This window comes from Diadema antillarum, unplaced genomic scaffold, assembly GCF_040938485.1.
Source record: "Diadema antillarum isolate AM-2024a unplaced genomic scaffold, OU_Dant_1.0 scf00000196, whole genome shotgun sequence".
NCBI lineage: Eukaryota > Metazoa > Echinodermata > Echinoidea > Diadematoida > Diadematidae > Diadema > Diadema antillarum.
Window position 1 is genome coordinate 662672 of NW_027271085.1, and position 15950 is coordinate 678621.

The window sequence follows — 15950 nt, forward strand, 5'->3', positions numbered from 1 at the left end:
GTACTACACAGCACCATGTAATACGAGAGTACACAGATCACGCTAAACGCCCTATAAATACTGTTACACAGCGCTACATAATACACTGTTCAATACCGTAATTGGTCACGTACACAAACCTACGCAGGCCTGCAGCCCTTGCATTGTACTACTGCACTACGAATACATTGTGCGTACAAGACTACGGCAGCCGCAATTAACTACATACGCCCGTACACACAACACACGTCCGTAGACCGACTTAACACAGGTACGTACATACATATGTTACCGTGCATTCAGTGCCACTGAACAAAACCACCATCAACCAGAGACACAGAATGGCTTCATGTAAATTATGACAAACACTCTCACTCCACATAATATGCCTGTTTGGTCCCTGAAACTCTTCATAACAATTACCAATAATGATAATACAGCACCATAACATCTAAGCACTGAAATTCTTGTGTAATTTGCGACATTCTCATTTCCATCAACTCACCTGTGAACAGCAAGCAGAGAGGTGCCTGCCACATGGGGGCGCCCCTCCGTTGCTGATGTCTCTGCATAATTAGCATATCCCCACATAAATAACAATAACAACAAAAAAAGAAATGTGTAAATGGTAGCACTAATGTGAGGTTTAGGTCTTACATCAGTTTCTTGTACCGTGGTAAGTATTTATTGCCTTGTAAATTCAGAAAGGGAAAATGTTTGGGTCACACCTGCTTCCAATAAGAATAAAAGTTTGTGAAGGTAGGAATACACTGATGAATATTGCAAGTGACATCAACAATAGGTTCATAAATTTTACTGGAATGGGTAAACTCCCAAGTGTCTCGAGTATTGATGACATGATCTAAATAGCAGTAGCAACACAGCTAGACTGGGATGTTCTACACTGTCTTCTCAAAAAGGCCATCATAAATCCATAAAAAGAACATCTAAAACTACAGTGAATATTGGTAACTATACACAGCCCTGTTACTGTACAGAAGTCACAACAGGCATGCTTCACATGACGTCTGGTTGGGCTAGGGATGGGGAGACATTATGAGTACACTCTATGATTTTTAGGACAGTATCAGCTTTTAAGTCAATGAACTTATATTCCCTTTTACATGCAATGTTACAATTGTGTTGACTGTATCCATGGGAATGAAGGCCTATCAATGCATACGCAGAATGAAATTTCATTGAATGGAAGATCTTTACACTCTTGGCACAGTCAGCATTTGGATTTATATTTCAATTACAAATATATCATCCAGTCATCAGACTCTGTATATCTTAGAAGTTAGACTATTAATACATTGTATTAGAGATCTACCAGTCTATGTAGTTGACTAGACATCACTTAGTCTTGGTCTGCCTTGTGTCCATCCGGCTTATTAATTCCGATTACAATAGAATCTATAGACCCTATTATAAAAGTTTGAACTCAATCGGCCATGGGAAAATGATAAGATAAGGTGATCAATAGACTAACTTGTTAAGACAGTGCAATTCACTTGATTCAGTGTGGTTCACTTGATTAAATCAGGGGTGGGTACAGGAATTCCGTAAAGGGGAGGGGTCTTTACAAAATCAAATGGGAGATGCAGGCTCCCCCCCCCCCATATTTAACTTATTATTTCTTTGTTTTGGTTCAATCTAATAAAGAGGGAGCAGGCGCCCGGTGCACCCCCCTCTGGATCCGCCCTTTCAATGGTAAATTAAATTCAAACGGCCACGCGTTGTATGTGTATGACGCGTAAACCAAAGGTATCCTGTAGTCTGTGGTCTATGTTGGATGTCACACACTGGGCTATCAAAACGCAATTTTATGAGGGTTACAAGGAACTCTTTCTGTAGAGGGATGCAACTGTCTAACCTTACCATCTAAAGCAGCCCAGTAACAGCACAAACCATTGCTGCCTTTCAAGATGCTACCCTTCCACTCTAACCAGCGATTGGAAGAATAAATTTTAAAAAGCCTCCTGTTGGGAGACAGGATGCTGCAATTCATGAGTATTTTTTGACTCGCACATGGAACACATGTTTTGGTGCCCATGTTTTAATCGTATATCTTGCTTGGTATAACTTGCGCACCATCACATACAGTGACATACACTAGAGCTCTACTGCCACTGCACAACCCTAACCCCTGGGCGCTCCTTGTACGGTACACATTTATTCTCGCGTTGGGGCTGGTCGTAGTTAGCACTACTATTCAGTACAGTGCAGTGTGTACGCTATGCGTATGGGGCAGCTGGTCGCAGTTACGTGTAGGAAGTTAACAGTAACACTGCACCATTGTACTGTATACTAGTAGTTTGGCTGTAATGTAATTGTTGGGACTGTAGACAACATTTCGACAAACAGGCCTTAGAACTGTTAGTGGTCTAGACACTATATATACAAAGAACATTCTAGCTAACAATGTCTTTAGATCCTCAGACAGACTCTTTGTAAGTCCGTTGTGATCCGTCATGATCATGCACTCACTTACCGTGACATTACGAGAAGTGGTCAACACGTCTTGTCCAGTGTCGAAGTTATGCATGCATCAGTTAATGGTCTTCTGTCGACTGCGTGCTTGAATTGAAGATCCTTGCAGTTGCACGTTTTGTACCAGCTGAAGCGCGATAATAAATGTTTAATCTCGCTAGTTAGCTTGATGATCGGCACATTTTGTTGCTCGGTTACATTCGGTTACGTGTAAGCTGTATGCAACGCGATCATCCTGCGTGAAAACCTACCGCTCGGCGACAAGTCGTCGCTGCTCCAGATATTTGAATGAGTGGCCAACTTGGCGAGTTGTACAGATGAGGAAACGAATAACTAAAATTATCATACGTAAATTCTTAAGTAAATATATCATGAAAGATTATTTTGTAAATATTTTTAGCAATTTTTTATGTAATTACATTAATTAATTGAGTATATCATTTAGAAAATAACGCTGGTTTTTGATAATCGCAGGAATTGATTTCCTTCTTTTCGCTTATTGGTCAACTAGTTAGGCGGTAGGTATTCTCGTTATCAGAACGTGATTTTAACAACCGTAAAGCCCCCGAAAAAAACATTTCCAAGATTGCAGGTGTATTGGCACTTTGTCTTAAAACACGGTACTTGCAAGTTTTAGGTATACCGAAATATGCAAAATGTGTACTTTGACATAACCGTTGTATCCACTACCAAGATGTAATGTAACATGTACATTCATAATTGGTCTTTGTGTCAAGACTATTCACTGTACCGACAAGTAGGAACACCTACCCTCAAGGATGCCTACCCGTTCGCGTACCGACGAGTACCCCTAGACGAACTTACTTGCTCACAAGCCCGATACGGGTACGCAGGCGGAAACGCCTACCCCAATTGTACCGCTAGTTTTTAGTGTGTACGGCTTGAATTCTATGTGGTGATTGACTATCAAGCAGCGTTCCCAACTAGATTTGCTTGTACACTCTAAGTTTTTGTCACAGCTTTACGAGCAAAAGTCATGCCTTTACAGTAATGTAACAACTGGTCATTCAAAAGAAAAAAAAATCTAAAATAGATTCGTCATACAATTTATATCGAAACAAAGCTTGGCATTTCTCTTTAACTTTGCCTACTAGTATGGCCGCCTTAACAGAAATTTGTAGGAGTTATACAAATTGGAAAAAAAAAACAGAATTCTTTCTCAGAGCATGACTACCTTCCTGTCTCAGAATAACGTGGCACACAGGGGGTTTCCACCATGGCACATAAAGAGTTAAAAGTGGCCAGTAGACACACCTAAGACATACCCATGACATACATAATAGTACCATTTAAAGATGTTATAGAAACCTGCTAAAAGCACAATTTCCAGTTCTTTCAATGATCTCAAACTTAATAATGATATAGAAGAATTAGAAAATATGGAGATCTCATTAGGTTGATTCGTTTCGCATATTTTGAGTCTACATGTAAAATTCGTTGGTTTTGTGATGCACTGTCACGCACACGCTTTGTCTGTGCCCACAGCTTCAAAATAACTTCGCGCTATCGAAAGTGCACAAATAAATCCCGACAGTGTGACTCCGCTTGAACTTCTATCCCGAAAGTGTGACTCCGCTTGAACTTCACGTTTTGCGTGGCACGTGTAAGATCTCCTTATTCATTTTTTTTTCTTTTCCAATTTTTATTGATTTTCATGATCTACGTACTACATCAAAAGTCAAAAACATTAATCAAATATTTCTCAACAGACAATTGAAGACCTGAATATAAGAACGACCCAAGTCCAATTTTTGGCCAAATTCAGTTTGACATGGGAAATTGTAGCTTATGCATGGACTCATCTTGTGTATAAATGATAAATCCTAATTACCCCGGAAGTGTCTGAAATGAATGAGTTAAATCTTATATTAATGTAAGAATGAAGGACTTGGGTCATTCTTACATTCATATAATAGCGCCCTCTCTCATCCTCTCATCTCTATAGCAGAATATCATGTATATGAATCAAAGAACGACCCAAGTCCACCACACAAAATGGCCTCTCCACAATTAATGTAAATGTTAATTGTCATAATAATATATGTTCTAATTTGAATATACAATGTTGCCTTCCCATCGCAGTTAAATAGAATATTATTGGACAAATAGATATGAAGTTGTTTTTTTTTAGTTTACTCGAAATGGTCTTCAATGGACTCGGGTCGTTCTTATATTCATATACTCAATTAAAATACAAAGAAAAACGTTATTCTTCATAAAACAATGTACTTGTATTGGTGGGTCACATTCTTTACTTGGACTCTCTACCATAGATGTTGAATAGGGGACAATTTTCGATAATTAATAACTTGTGTATGCTTATGAAATAGAAGGAGAAATTGCGTGAGCAATGAGTTGATCTAACAGCAAGGGGGATGAGACACAGGGTGGTGTTTTATGGCTTTGCAGAAGGGGTAGAAAAGGAGGACTGTCAACAACTCATTAAGTCATTTGCCTCAACACATCGGCAGATTGGCGAAGAAGGCTTGATAATTGAAAGAGCACATCTCTCTGGTGCAGTCCAGTCATCAAAGTCAGGCTTTGGACGCCCACGACCAATCATTGGCTTTCAACACATATAGTGCCAGAAGCCTTATTTTCACCAACGCACCCCCATCTATGTAGAAAAGATGTTCCCAAAAGAGATCTTTGACCAAAGGAAGAAGCTACTCCTTATCAAACGAAGCTGCAAGAAAAAAAAAATAGAAACAGAATTGTGTATTTGAAATACCCAACTCGCATCTCCTAGAAGGATCAGAAGAGTGGAAAGAAAATGGAATACAAGAAGATATAATTTCTCCACATAGAAAATTTACAAAATTAATAGAAAATAATTCAGAGGAAAAACAAAACAGAGAAGGAAATTTTGACAATGCTGAAATAATACTTGCAATGCTGAACAAAGATTAAAGAGGAAAATTGACAGGAAGCACGAATTTCGAAGAAGTAAACTAAACTTACAATGACCTGTCAGAGTAATTTTGATAAAGCAAAATGTGTTTCATAGAAAGACATTGATAAAGAAAATTATTTATGACTCATGAGGCAGAGGGCCATATGAGCTCTATAAGAATTGTTAAAGGATCAACCTCTCTCGTATTGTTTTGTCCATGATATTGCTTGTTTTTATATGTTGATTTGGTGGGTACCATTAAGAAACTGTACTTCGATTATGGAACTAAAATTAATGACATAATGTTTATGGATTAGGAGACTTCCAAAGAAAGCAATGTTATTTAAACTTCAGGCTTGAATTAAAGAAAAATGTATCTTTATTACGGACACACTCGACAGTTAAGAATGAATTTTCCAATGAAAATCAAATAAGAGCACACATTCTTTTTTTTTTCGTGAAATATCGATGAGTAGAGGAGTGTGAACTATATTGAGAAAATATCCTGATATAGAAGTAATATACTCGGTAAGAGACACGATGAGAAGATTTCTTTTAGTAAAGGTGGAAATTTATAAGAAAGTTTATATTGTGTAACATTATTGCACAAAACAATAAACAAGTTCACGTGTAATTTAAAAAGAAAACAAAAAGCTATATTTAGCCATTACAGATCATCTCCAGGTTGGAGAAGTACTCTTGATATATAGGTGGAGATTTTACTTAAATTCGAAATTAGGTTCTTTATTGGAAAGACTGTACAATGAACAGTCTGAAAACGCTCTTGCATTCTTGTTGAAAACCTTTAAAGGGAACTTTGGTCTAATAATTGATATAAGGCTGTTCATAAATTTAAGAGTAAAGAGATTTACATGGAGAAGGTGGAACCTTTTACGCAGTCAATATGAGATCTATGGTCAATTCATGAATCATTGCAAACCAAGGTAGTTCAAAATGATATTGTACCATGTATAATTATCATATGATCATGAATATGTAAGCTTGCATTTGAAGAGTTTGTTCGCAAAAACCGATGTCCATTTTTGAAGATTTTGAAGTACGGTCTCTGTCATAAAGTACAAAATAATGCATTTTAAAAGATATATTGGTCACAACATATGTGACCGTGCACCTCAAAACGAACATAAAGTCGCACACACTGATTTTGCGTGAGGACTTAAAATAAGTGAAATGGGTCATCCTTGCCGAACTTGACTTTTTCATATTTTCTGAAAGAGCGGGTCTTCTTTTACATTATGCTAAAATTTGGTATCATAAAACGGGCAGGAAAGTGTGTTGTTTTAGTAGTTTATCTCGAACATTTTTGGTAGAATAGTGTGATTAGGTGTGTATTTAGAATCCCGTTTTCATTTCTGAAAAACCTTGTCCACACTCTTTACTTTCAACTCTAATAACCTTTGAAAGGATAGCGCTACTGCTTTGAAATTTGGCATTGATTATGGACAGAATGTATTAATGAGGCATGTTTATTTTCAGCTTAATTTGATAATCCCTTCATTGTTGTTACTCTGGTGGATTACTTCCTGTTTTAGTCCCATTCATCGCACAGCCAGCACGGTTTGGTAAAGATTAAAGGGGAAGTCCGGACGATTATCAGCCGTTTCGTGTGTAAAGAACAATATTTCATGAACCAATTACCCTTTTCCCGACGAGAAAAGACCATCAGATACATTTACTATGATTTTTTTCTTAAAATAAGGTAATTCTTCATGTTCGAATCCGTCGCGAGCTGCCCTTCGTACTATCTGTCCCAGGATGCATTGCGCGTGACGTATCGGGCGCAGTTTTCTCAGCTGAGAGCACCGCGAGCGAAGCCCAGCTACGCATCGATCTCCCATTGCACTGCTGACTGCGGGCGGTATCTGCATGCCTGCATTGGTGTGCCTTGTCGGCGCTACTGCAGGAGACCGTACACCGATTTAGGAGTGCTGTTGCCAAACGCTGTATTCCTTTATTCAAATAATCTTCGTTATATATCTATATAAAATCTTCAAAGATTAATGTAAAATAGTTGCAATGCTATAACATTTTCGTTTAAATTGAAATATGTATGTATTATAATACTGCCGTACTTATTAGTGTCCACCCCATCACTTACAATGCATTAGCTGTTGTCGGGCTGTGCAGGCATACATTTACGTCTGCTGCTGCCAAGTGCTATCACAATCCGCGATCGTTTTTTCGACTTCTGAGTGTGAACAATCTGAAATCAGTCTGTCAATGTCAGAATTATTGCCTCTTTTGTTGTCCGAGACTGTTGAAAAGTGTGTCTCACGGTGATAAAATACGACAGTATACATGTAACTTGAACCGCGGAAGAAACGCCAGCGCCAGCTTGGTACCGCCGCCGCGCCGCGCCGGTAACTACGACCAGCAGCCCAATACACACAGCGTAATCGGGCTGCGTGTTGTAGCATTCAGGATCATGTAAAGGTAGTATCGTGGATAGATATCAATTTAAAATCGAAATATTTCTTCAATTTGAAGACTTACTAGTTAAGTTGAAGTATTGACAACACCCTAACACTTGACACATCGGCATTTTTTTAATGAAGCAATAGATCATGCCGCGTGCATCCGCTGTGTGGTCAGAGACTGTTGAGCGGTACGCTACTACCGCTTGCTTGGCCCGTATCACCGTTGCTCAAGCAGGGCTCCCCCGAGCCAGCTGACGCTCCAAGCAAAAAGCAATGTGAGGATGAAACGTCACGCTGTCACGTGATCTTTCTCGCCGGCGTACAGAAATCGAACGGTTACGATTCAAAATTAGTGATGCTAAAAAATCGATTGTGGCAAGTTGGGAGGGTCTTTTTCAATGAAACTTAGTCACTATGGTCCTTTATTTATGTAGATTTTGGTTAATTTTTTTCAAAATCGTCCGGACTTCTCCTTTAAGCGCTTAAATAGACACTGTACTTCAGAGCCTCTTTTCTCAGTTCACACTTTTCCTGAGTTTGTGCTTTCTTTCCATTATCTAGATAGGTTAGGAGAGTCCTTTTGATTTGAGTTATACATCATTTTAAAGCTGGAAGTCTGTTCTTTCAGAATATGGTCTTACCTAATAAGTCATGTCTGGCGACACTTTGTTTCTTTTGAGGTGCAGGGTCACATATAAAGGTACATTCTTGAAGTTATGGTCAAAAGGAACAACAAGTTCTTTATTATTCTCTTTATTTTTCTTGACCTTTAATCGCAAATATCTCCATTTGTCAAATATGAACTTATCGTTTTTTTGCGAACAAACTCTTCATTTGTTTAGTGGAAAATCGCGCAAAGAAAATACGATTCCATCGTGATTCGGACCCGAATACAAATACAATGTGAAATTACAAAATACGTAACTCTTATAAAAATGTACATGTTTGTAATACATAAATTGACAGAAAGAAAAACAACAACAACAACATCGAGTGGCGAAAATCAAAAGAGCAGGATACAAATGAAAGACCGTGGAGAAATAATACATCATAACTTTCACTAACCTGTACTAATTCAAATAATTCTGTAATAACTCTTTTTCGTCAACAAAAAGAAAAAAAATAAATCAACGGAGCAGTAACCTTACACATACTTATTTTAGATTTAAATATATAAACACTCGGGGAAATTTTAATATCCATGGGAAGGTCATTACATCCCTTAGCATATCTATATTTAAATGATTTCTTCAAATATTCAGTTCTAGGTTTGGGAAGTCGTAATTTTTGCCCAAAACGGGAGGGGTAGGAGTGGGTTACAATTTCAAATTCATCTTTCAAATAAGAAGGAGTTAAGTTATTCATAATCTTATACTTAAGGGTGAGGGAATGATGATACCTTCTTTGATCAAGGAGTTGCCAGTTTAAAGCGTTATGCATTTCGAAAACAGAAACATGAGCATCGGGTTGTAATCGTAATATAATTCGACCGGCCCTATTCTGTAATTTTTGTAACTTATCGAGGTGTTTCTTAAACGTTGACCCATATATGTGACCCTGCACCTCAAAACAAACAAAAAGTCGCCAGACATAGATTTTTAGTTAAGACCATATTCTGAAAGAGCAGACTTTAAGCTTTAAAATGATGTATAACTCAAATCAAATGGACTCTCCTAACCTATCTAAATATTGGAAAGAAAACACAAAATCAGGAAAAGTGTGAACTGAGAAAAGAGGCTCTGAAGTACAGTGTCTATTCAAGCGCTTAATCTTTACCAAACCGTGCTGGCTGTGCGATGAATGGGACAAAATAACAGGAAGTAAACCACCAGAGTAAAAACAATGAAGGGATAAACAGATTAAATTGCAATTAAGCATGCCTCATTAACACATTCTGTCCATAATTAATGCCAACTTTCAAAGCAGTAGCACTATTCTTTCAAAAGTTATTAGAGTTGAAAGTGAAGAGTGTGGACAAGGTTATTCAGAAATGAAAAAGGGATTCTAAAGACACACCTAATCACACTATTTTACCAAAAATGTTCGAGATAAACTGCTAAAAAAACACACTTTCCTGCCCGTTTTATAATACCAAATTTTAGCACAATGTAAAAGAAGACCCGCTCTTTCAGAAAATATGAAAAAATCAAGTTCAGCTAGGTTGACCCATTTCACTTATTTTCTGTCCTCACGCAAAATCAGTGTGTGCGACTTTATGTTCGTTTTGAGGTGCACTGTCACATATAATGTCTCCATAATCAAAGTGAGGAAGAATCAATGACTTATAAATTAATTTCAGAATCGATTCACTTACAGAGTGTCTTAGTCTACCGAGAAAACCTACCATCTTTCCAATACTCGTCAACATACTTTCAATATGATATTTCCAGTTTAAATTTTCATCACACCACAGACCTAAGTAAAAAGCAAAACGACTCTTTCTAGCTGACAGCCATGGTTTGATAAAGAGTGCAAAGAATATCGGGGAAAAAAATCATGCAAATTAAAAACAAATGTCGAGAAAATAGATCAGATTATATGGATGAAAAGAGAACAATTGGCAAGAGTTATAAAAACTTTGTACGATCAAAGAGAAGAAAATACTTTGCTGACTTACATACTAACAAAAGGAGTTTGAAAAGTAAAAATCCCAAAGATTACTGGAATATTATAAGCATAAACAAAAAAGGAACTACAGCGCCTTCGAACATTTCAGTAGAAGATAAATTTGAACACTTTAGAAGCTTAAACAATCAAGCTTCGAATACTGATGTCGTAGAACTTGATTATGGCATTGGTATGAATTATGAATTTAATCGAAGAATTGATGTGTCTAAAGTGATACAGCAGCTTAAACGTCTTAAAGATGACAAGGCTCCTGGGGATGATATGATTCTAAACAAATTGTTAAATAATAGTTCTAAATCTCTTTTGAAACTTGCTACCAAACTGTTTAATGTAGTGCTTGACACAGGTATAATACCTTCAAGCTGGGTGGTAGGCTTGATTAAACCTTTGTTCAAAGGTAAAGGCTCACCTGATGCTGCTGATAACTACAGGGGTATCACCCTCTTAAGTTGTGTTGTTAAGCTATTCACTGCTATTCTAAATGAACGCATTACTTTGTTCATTGACTCTTATGATCTACTTGGTGAAGTTCAAGCCAGTTTCCGGTCAGGTTATTCTACGATGGATCATATTTTTTTCATTGCACGCAATTGTTGATTGGCATTTACAAAAAAGAAGAAATTGTATTGTGCTTTTGTGGATTATAAAAAAAGCTTTTGATTTAGTCCATCGAAGTTCGCTTTAGATTAAATTATTGAAGGACGGGATTGATGGAAAGTTATTGCGTGTAATAGTCAAAATATACGACAACGCTAAATCTTGTATTTCATATGGTGGTAAGAAATCCGATTTTTTTTTTCAGAGTAACGTAGGAGTTAAGCAAGGTGAAAATTTGTCTCCAATCTTATTTGCGCTGTATCTGAATGATTTTGAATCTTTTTTACAAGAGAGATACAGTGGTCTGAGCTCTCTATCTACATCAATTCACGATTGCTTTTGTGAGAATGAAATGGATGTTTATATAAGTTTATTCACTCTTTTGTACGCTGACGATACTATTGTACTTGCTGAAAGTGCGAATGATTTACAAGATGCTCTTAACGCTCTTTCTGATTATTGCCAATTGTTGCATCTTACTGTTAATACCACAAAGACGAAGGTTGTTATTTTTTCTAGAGGAAAAGTTAGAACTATTCCAAAGTTTTATTTTGCCAATGACCTTTTAAGTGTAATTGATGAGTATGTGTATTTAGGAACAATTTTCAACTATAACAATAGCTTCAAAAAAGCTATAAATAAACAAGTAACTCAAGCACAAAGAGCTTTGTACTTCATGAAGAGCAAAATTGCAAAAAAAAACAAACAAACAAACAAACAAAATTCGGGATGTGCATCGCGATCGTCATCCCGCTATTTTGTACGTGTGAACCCGGCTAATGATAATTATTGCACATTTGTTGTGATTGTCTATGGGCGTAATGGTGAAAAAGAAAAAAAAAATGATAACACTGTGTTTTTTTTATCATTTTTCCAGCGGAAACAATTAACGTATGTTTGTTTAAAAAGAAATCGCCAGGCATGGATTTTTATATACTTCTAGATTCTAAAAGAGCAGACTGTTGGTGCTATAAAATGATAACTAAGTTCGAATGGATTCCCTTAATCTATCTAAACATTGGAAAGAATGCGCTCATTCTTGAAAAGTTTGTACTGAGAAAACAGGGTTCGAAGTAAAGGGTCACTTTAAGAGTTAAATCTTACCATGGTATGGGCTGTGCAATGAATGTGACAAAAACAGCACCTAGAACACCATGTCAATAGCAATGAAGGGATTACCAGATTAGGCTCTCTTAACTCATTCTGTTAATTGACTAGTACAATCTTTCAAAGCGATAGCACCATCTGTTCAAAAGTTACTACAGTTGAAAGCGCAGGGTATATACTTTTTTTTTAGAAATTAACTCTTTATGTGCCACGTTCGCACGTCCGACTCAGTCGACGGCGTGCCAACTTCGCATATTCTGCGCAACGAACAAAGCCGCCAAAACCGATCGATAAATCGCTAATCACCACTAATCCCGCGGCACAATGAAAGCGTCTCTCGTGCTTTTGTTCCTCTCATATACGGCTTGCATTCTATGTGGTGATTGACTATCAAGCAGCGTTCCCAACTAGATTTGCTTGTACACTCTAAGTTTTTGTCACAGTTTTACGAGCAAAAGTCATGCCTTTACAGTAATGTAGCAACTGGTCATTCAAAAGAAAAAAATCTAAAATAGATTCGTCATACAATTTATATCGAAACAAAGCTTGGCATTCCTCTTTAACTTTGCCTACTAGTATGGCCGCCTTAACAGAAATTTGTAGGAGTTATACAAATTGGAAAAAAAAAAACAGAATTCTTTCTCAGAGCATGTATTGACTACCTTCCTTTCTCAGAATGACGTGGCACACAGGGGGTTTCCACCATGGCACATAAAGAGTTAAAAGTGGCCAGTAGACACACCTAAGACATACCCATGACATACATAATAGTACCATTTAAAGATGATATAGAAACCTGCTAAAAGCACAATTTCCAGTTCCTTCAATGATCTCAAACTTAATAATGATATAGAAGAATTAGAAAATATGGAGATCTCATAAGGTTGATTCGTTTCGCATATTTTGAGTCTACATGTAAAATTCGTTGGTTTTGTGATGCACGGTCACGCACACGCTTTGTCTGTGCCCACAGCTTCAAAATGGGTCTAGGGCAATTACCCCCTGGGCAATTACCCCGGACCCTTCCCCCTGGCCCTAATCCTAATCCTAATCCTGAACCTAATCCTAACCCTAACCCAAACTCCCAACCCTAAACCTAACCCTAACCTTTACTCTAAACTTACCACTAACCAGTATTTAGCCGGGGGGTAATTGCCCTCTGGGGGTAATTGCCCGGATACGCTTCAAAATAACTTCGCGCTATCGAACGTGCACAAATAAATCCCGATAGTGTGACTCCGCTTGAACTTCTATCCCGAAAGTGTGACTCCGCTTGAACTTCACGTTTTGCGTGGCACGCGTAAGATCTCCTTATTCATTTTTTTCTTTTCCACTTTTTATTGATTTTCATGATCTACGTACTACATCAAAAGTCAAAAACATTAATCAAATATTTCTCAACAGACAATTGAAGACCTGAATGTAAGAACGATCCAAGTCAAATTTTTGGCCCAATTCAGTTTGACATGGGAAATTGTAGCTTATGCATGGACTCATCTTGTGTATAAATGATAAATCCTAATTACCCCCGGAAGTGTCTGAAATGAATGAGTTAAATCTTATATTAATGTAAGAATGAAGGACTTGGGTCATTCTTACATTCATATAATAGCGCCCTCTCTCATCCTTCTCTCATCTCTATAGCAGAATATCATGTATATGAATCAAAGAACGACCCAAGTCCACCACACAAAATGGCCTCTCCACAATTAATGTAAATGTTAATTGTCATAATAATATATGTTCTAATTTGTATATACAATGTTGCCTTCCCATCACAGTTGAATAGAATATTATTGGACAAACAGATATGAAGTTGTTTTTTTTTTAGTTTACTCGAAATGGTCTTCAATGGACTCGGGTCGTTCTTATATTCATATACTCAATTAAAATACAAAGAAAAACGTTATTCTTCATAAAACAATGTACTTGTATTGGTGGGTCACATTCTTTACTTGGACTCTCTACCATAGATGTTGAACAGGGGACCATTTTCGATAATTAATAACTTGTGTATGCTTATGAAATACAGTGTAGAAGAAGAAATTGCGTGAGCAATGAGTTGATCTAACAGCAAGGGGGATGAGACACAGGGTGGTGTTTTATGGCTTTGCAGAAGGGGTAGAGAAGGAGGACTGTCAACAACTCATTAAGTCATTTGCTTCAACACATCGGCAGATTGGCGAAGAAGGCTTGATAATTGAAAGAGCACATCTCTCTGGTGCAGTCCAGTCATCAAAGTCAGGCTTTGGACGCCCACGACCAATCATTGGCTTTCAACACATATAGTGCCAGAAGCCTTATTTTCACCAACGCACCCCCATCTATGTAGAAAGGATGTTCTCAAAAGAGATCTTTGACCAAAGGAAGAAGCTACTCCTTATCAAACGAAGCTGCAAGAAAAAAAAATAGAAACAGAATTGTGTATTTGAAATACCCAACTCGCATCTTCTACAAGGACCAGAAGAGTGGAAAGAAAATGGAATACAAGAAGATATAATTTCTCCACATAGAAAATTTACAAAATTAATAGAAAATAATTCAGAGGAAAAACAAAACAGAGAAGGAAATTTTGACAATGCTGAAATAATACTTGCAATGCTGAACAAAGATTAAAGAGGAAAATTGACAGGAAGCACGAATTTCGAAGAAGTAAACTAAACTTACAATGACCTGTCAGAGTAATTTTGATAAAGTAAAATGTGTTTCATAGAAAGACATTGATAAAGAAAATTATTTATGACTCATGAGGCAGAGCGCCATATGAGTTCTATAAGAATTGTTAAAGGATCAACCTCTCTCGTATTGTTTTGTCCATGATATTGCTTGTTTTTATATGTTGATTTGGTGGGTACCATTAAGAAACTGTACTTCGATTATGGAACTAAAATTAATGACATAATGTTTATGGATTAGGAGACTTCCAAAGAAAGCAATGTTATTTAAACTTCACGCTTGAATTAAAAAAAAAATGTATCTTTATTACGGACACACTCGACAGTTAAGAATGAAATTTCCAATGAAAATCAAATAAGAGCACACATTCTTTTTTTTTCGTGAAATATCGATGAGTAGAGGAGTGTGAACTATATTGAGAAAATATCCTGATATAGAAGTAATATACTCGGTAAGAGACACGATGAGAAGATTTCCTTTAGTAAAGGTGGAAATTTATAAGAAAGTTTATATTATTGTGTTACATTATTGCACAAAACAATAAACAAGTTCACGTGTAATTTAAAAAGAAAACAAAAAGCTAGATTTAGCCATTACAGATCATCTCCAGGTTGGAGAAGTACTCTTGATATATAAGTGGAGATTTTACTGAAATTCAAAACTAGGTTCTTTATAGGAAAGACTGTAAAATAAACAGTCTGAAAACGTTCTTGCATTCTTGTTGAAAACCTTTAAAGGTAGGGAAGCCCATTTGCATGCCTTAAATGAAGAGTTGTATAAATACAGTGGTATGTTGAAGAGAGTATCATTTTAGAAACTCCCATAAAGTATTGAAAGTGGAAGGTAACATTTAGTACATTTTTTTTGACCGTTAGATTTTGAATTGAATTGTTTTCGGGGCTCACCGTAAATTCCAGTACATTACTAGGCTACCTTTGCAGACCCATGTACTGCATGTGTGTCCATCATGTCAATTTTGTGAAGAAAGTTCATCAACACTTACAAACATTTCTATATACATTCTTATCACACACTCTATATGTTATTACATCAGCTCTTGTACTTTTAGATTTGTGTCTATAGATCACAAATACAGAAGAATGCAACAAAAAGGCTTA